Below are 4,979 nucleotides of genomic sequence, written 5' to 3'. Positions count from 1 at the left end.
ATTTTGACATATTTTCCGAGCAAACAAATCAGCAATGGCTTGAATGGATGTAATCGGCTTCATCAGGGAAATCCACCAGACGAAATTTTTAAATAAACGTAAAAGAAAAAACAACTATAGATACTGTCCTGGCCTGAGTAAAACTGCTTGGGATTCTTTGCCTACTCAAATGATTGTTAGGTGATTACTTAAAATGGAATTAATAACTACTTAGATGGTACTCAAATCTATTATTTCTGGATAGTTGACAATGAGGAGGAGAATGAAGAAGTATCGAGTTTAGATGATAGCAACGTGCAGGGCTAGGATCAGAGTGAGAAAATAACCAAAGAATAAGGGCTACAGCTCGCTTCACATTTCTGACGAATCAAACTTCAAACGATTTTGTATTTAAAGCAGATTTTTAAAGTTTGTATTACAGATTTCTGTTCGATACCTTCGTACTGTAGGACATAAATTTATTTCAAGCAATTATTTCCAATTGTAGATATTTGGAACGGATGAATCTCGTATTATTTTTCAAACTTCCTGTAAAGCACTGCAAATGTAGACCTAGTATATTATCAAAACCTCTTCCAAGTTATTTGTAGAGATTAAATCTAAGCTTCACGAAATATAGCAAAACGTTGCCATTCTAATAAAATCTCGAGTAATTAATTTGTCATCAATTAATCGTTAACGAAGGTTGAGATTAAATATATTACTATATTTTATCCCGTCTCCACAATTAATATATCGGATAATTATTTAAAGCATCTGCTAATTAGTGTAAGCATTTCTACATATGATAATGAAGAATATTGATCGATTCTGATATCTTGGAAACAGATGCTGATTTTATGGGGAACAATTATGAAAACACGACGTAAATTATAATAAAATTGAATTGAAGATTAATTTAAAAGATAACACGTAGATAATTCTAAACATTTATGAAAGAAAATAAAAAGAAAAATAAACAACTCTTCAATTCGAATCTCAACGAAGGTTCTGTTTTATTCTCAGACATAATGAGCAAGTGAAGAGCTGTAATTATGCTTTTCATCCAATCACTATTTTTTCGTTTTTTATTCAGTCTACATAGTAATTAGGAACTCATATTTTGTAAGCAGTTTACACAGAAATCAGCCATTGTTTGTTAAGTGTTATGGACATATTTGTCTACTGCTGATTAACAACAAATGACTTTTCTATTGAATATATATCCCCGTAATCACATGAATGACCAGACATAATTAGACAAAGGCAATGGCCGTCGATGTTAGAAAATAAATTTCTGCTAATGGTATTAATGTTAGAGGAAACGTCATTTGGGAGAGGATTACGAATGTAGTTTGAAAGTTACTTACTATAACTTATTGTATGATATTTAGAAGTTATGTTAGGAAATAGCTGTAAACGTTCAGTCTAGTTTACTTTTGTATGGAAAATATATCAGTGAATTTTTAGGAGCAGATTAATGTTGTATATGCTTGTTTAAACAAAGAAAATAAACAATATTAACGTTCCAACATCCCACAAGTGCGTTAAGTGCGGAAGGAGTGAGAACTTGACTCAACTGATAATCGAAATGCAATTTGTAGTTCCGATTTTTAATGAGCTCTTTGACGTACGTTATGTTTTGTTAACCTCCTTCAATGGCAAAATATAGTCCACCCAAAGATATGTATCTCTACGTTACTGACAAATGTTAAAATAATGTTATTTTAAAGTAAGCTAAGTTGTTGAGATGGCATGATCCTTAAAGCATCGAGCTTAGTGGTATTTCTTCCTACACTGCTTTGTGAATCCAAATTCCACCAGGGTGAGCTTTATCCTCCACTCCTCAAGCATCGATAAGATTAAGCACAAGTTAACAATTGGTATGACCTTACGTTCCCCTTCAAATTAATGGTCTCGTGCTTAAATCAGAAACACTCATCTAGAAGCAAGTTAAGGCGGTGAGATGTCAGAATTGTTAGCGCTATGGACAAAATGTTGAACGGGGTCTCTTCTCCCTCGTTACATTTAGGGTTCAAATCCTGCTTAGATAATCTTCGATTTGCATCATTTCGGGACCGATAAAATATAGTACATTTCAGCACTGGAGTTGATCGAATAGATTAACACCTAAAACAAAACATTTACTAATCTAGTGACTTTATGCTGAGTTCATTGCGAAATTTATTGTGAAGACGAAGTTCACTGGAACTCCACAATATTTTACTGATATGTGAGAGGGTGCGTAATGTTGTGGCGGAAGATAAATAGCCTTTAAATCAAACGTGTTTAGAAGATATCTGAATTTGTAAAGGCTTAGCAGTTTAGTTTGCTTAAAATTAAATGTGTAAAAACATACCGCATTCTTTATTATTTACTGATTTCTGAAGAACGATACAAAGGTTTCAAATTTTCAAAGTTGCCTCTTTTGGTATCAAGTGCTGAGAAGAATTAAAGCGCTCGAAATGCAACCATAAGTCCATAGAGCGCGACTTCAGTTGACTATGGTTTTTAAACATTTTGCTTTAAGCGAGAATTTTTTCTCCACTGCAAAACTTACAGGTTCAGATACGTCTCAAACACTTTTGAATTGACCTTAAGTTAGTTTGCCTTACTAGACACAATCAGCATATAATATATATTGACCATCACAGAATATGAACTCAGACTATTCTAGAATAAAATAATTTACAAAGGTAAATACATCGCTATTCTTCGTTTTCCATATCTAATTTTCCGGGTATCTTATTATGCTCGATCTCGGTGTCTATACAGAATCTCCAGAGTATAATAAACACAATATATTATGCAGTCATAATAACCAATTTGACTACGGTTTAGATTCGACAGTTCGTAATGCGTAAATTATATGTTATAGTGTCAATTAGTATTCCTGTAAACTTTACTAAACAAAGACAATGATAATTATAAACGACAACAATATTATTGTAGGTAATATACCTCGTTCTCTTTTCCATTCTCTCTAAAGCTACCAAGTAATGTGGTTATATGCATTAGAAAGATAGATTTATTATAAAGCCACGGATCCATACTTTTATGAGAATTTTCGAAATGTAAATTTGTCTGATAAAGCAAAACTTAACATACATGGCTGAGATTTTCAGAAAACAATGTTTTATTTATATTCTTCAATGTAACACAATTAATTGTTAAGCCAAAGTTAATCAAAGAATGTACCTTTCATACCCCAAAATTTAGCGTTCCTGGTTCTGTTGTTTAGTACTGACTAATGAAACCTAAGATACAATGCTTTCTACTTTAGACAACCTGTCTGATATAAAGCATTGAGTTGATAACTAAGTTCCCGCCGTTTTTTAATTTTGTAATTTATTGCGTTTTTAAAAATTTGGAATCTATCTTTTTCGAGAATTCTATTTTTGAATCATTTTGGAATCTATCTTTTTTTTTCTAGTTAATTTTAGTTAATTTTTGTTTATTTTCAGATCATTAAAATGGAATATCAAGTTAAGAAAAACGAGCATTTTCGATACCTACTTCTTTTCGCTTTTAATCAAGGTTCTAAGGCCGCAAAAGCTGCCTGCGACATTTTTGGTGTGTATGGGGAGGGTGCCATAGCTTAGAGAACCGCTTGTCGTTGGTATGCCAAGTTCAAAAATGGAAAATTTGACCTCAAAGACGCACCTCGTTCTGGCCGTCCAGTTGAGTTCCATGAAGAGCGATTAAACAAACTTTTGCCCGAAGATTCTCGTCAAACGACAAGAGAACTGGCAGAGAAAATGGAATGCTCTCCTGCTGCTATAGAGAAGCATCTTCACTCAACGGGAAAGGTTCAGAATTATGAAGCATGGCTTCCGCATGCTTTAAGTGACAACAACAAAAATCAACGAGCCACAATCACCGCTGGTTTGCTTGCTCGTTACCGCTCAACTCATGGACACACGCAACGATTTCTTTACCGCATCGTTACTGGCGACGAAAAATGGTGCCTGTACATCAATATGAAGCAGTGTAAGGAATGATTTAGCCCCAGTAAAGAAGCGACACCGCGTGTGAAACAAGATCTTCATTTACGTAAAACGATGTTGTACGTATGGTGGAACTGGAAAGGGATTATCCATTACGAATTGCTTGAACGGAACCAAGCGGTCAACGCAGAACTCTATGTTCAACAGATGGAACGACTCAACACGGCTATTCAAGATAAAAGACCTAATCGTCAGCACGACATCGCCCGCCCTCATATCGCCATTATGACCAAGGAAGCCATTTAAACGCATGGCTGGGAAGTGCTGCTACATTCGCCGTACTCTCATGATTTGGCACCAATGGATTTCCACCTCTTTCGATCGCTTTCAAATGCTATGTTCGGAGTTTTGTTCAGTAATGATGCAGAATTGAGAGCTTGGTTGTATAAATTTTTCGAGTAGAAATCAGGTGATTTCAACCAATAAGGTATTGAAAATCTTGGTGAACGTTGGTGAATACATTATAGATTAATTAGTTGTTATTATTTATTAAACTTTTTAGAAATTTTAATTAAAAAAACAGCGGGAACTTAGTTGCCAACCTATTATATCGACTTCATCATTACGTTATATTACATCTCAATATTTTAATTACAAAGCTATTTCGGGATGGTTAAAAGGAAAATTTCAGTTGTTTCTAGCCGATCGAGGACAGTTATTTGCAGGTTCACTTGTTTTCTATATATAATGTATGTTGGATGCCAAACTAAGCACACACGAAGGGTAATTTATGACAATTTAATCGAATTGGTAGTCCATCGTAGTAGCTTTATATTACACACATACATTCATTACAACATTTGGATACATTGTCATACGCATATAGAGCCACACATTAGCACATAGACACAAAGACACGCTCTGAACGATTAGATGTAAGCCATAGGCCGGCTCGATCACAGATTAAACGATAAGGTAACCATTTTTATATGTATGTGTGTGTGTGAGTGTCGGTGTATGTATGTATCTATATATATATATATATATATGTAT

Source organism: Octopus bimaculoides, chromosome 5, assembly GCF_001194135.2.
Source record: "Octopus bimaculoides isolate UCB-OBI-ISO-001 chromosome 5, ASM119413v2, whole genome shotgun sequence".
Taxonomy (NCBI): Eukaryota; Metazoa; Mollusca; class Cephalopoda; order Octopoda; family Octopodidae; genus Octopus; species Octopus bimaculoides.
Note: the sequence above shows the minus strand (reverse complement) of the source record.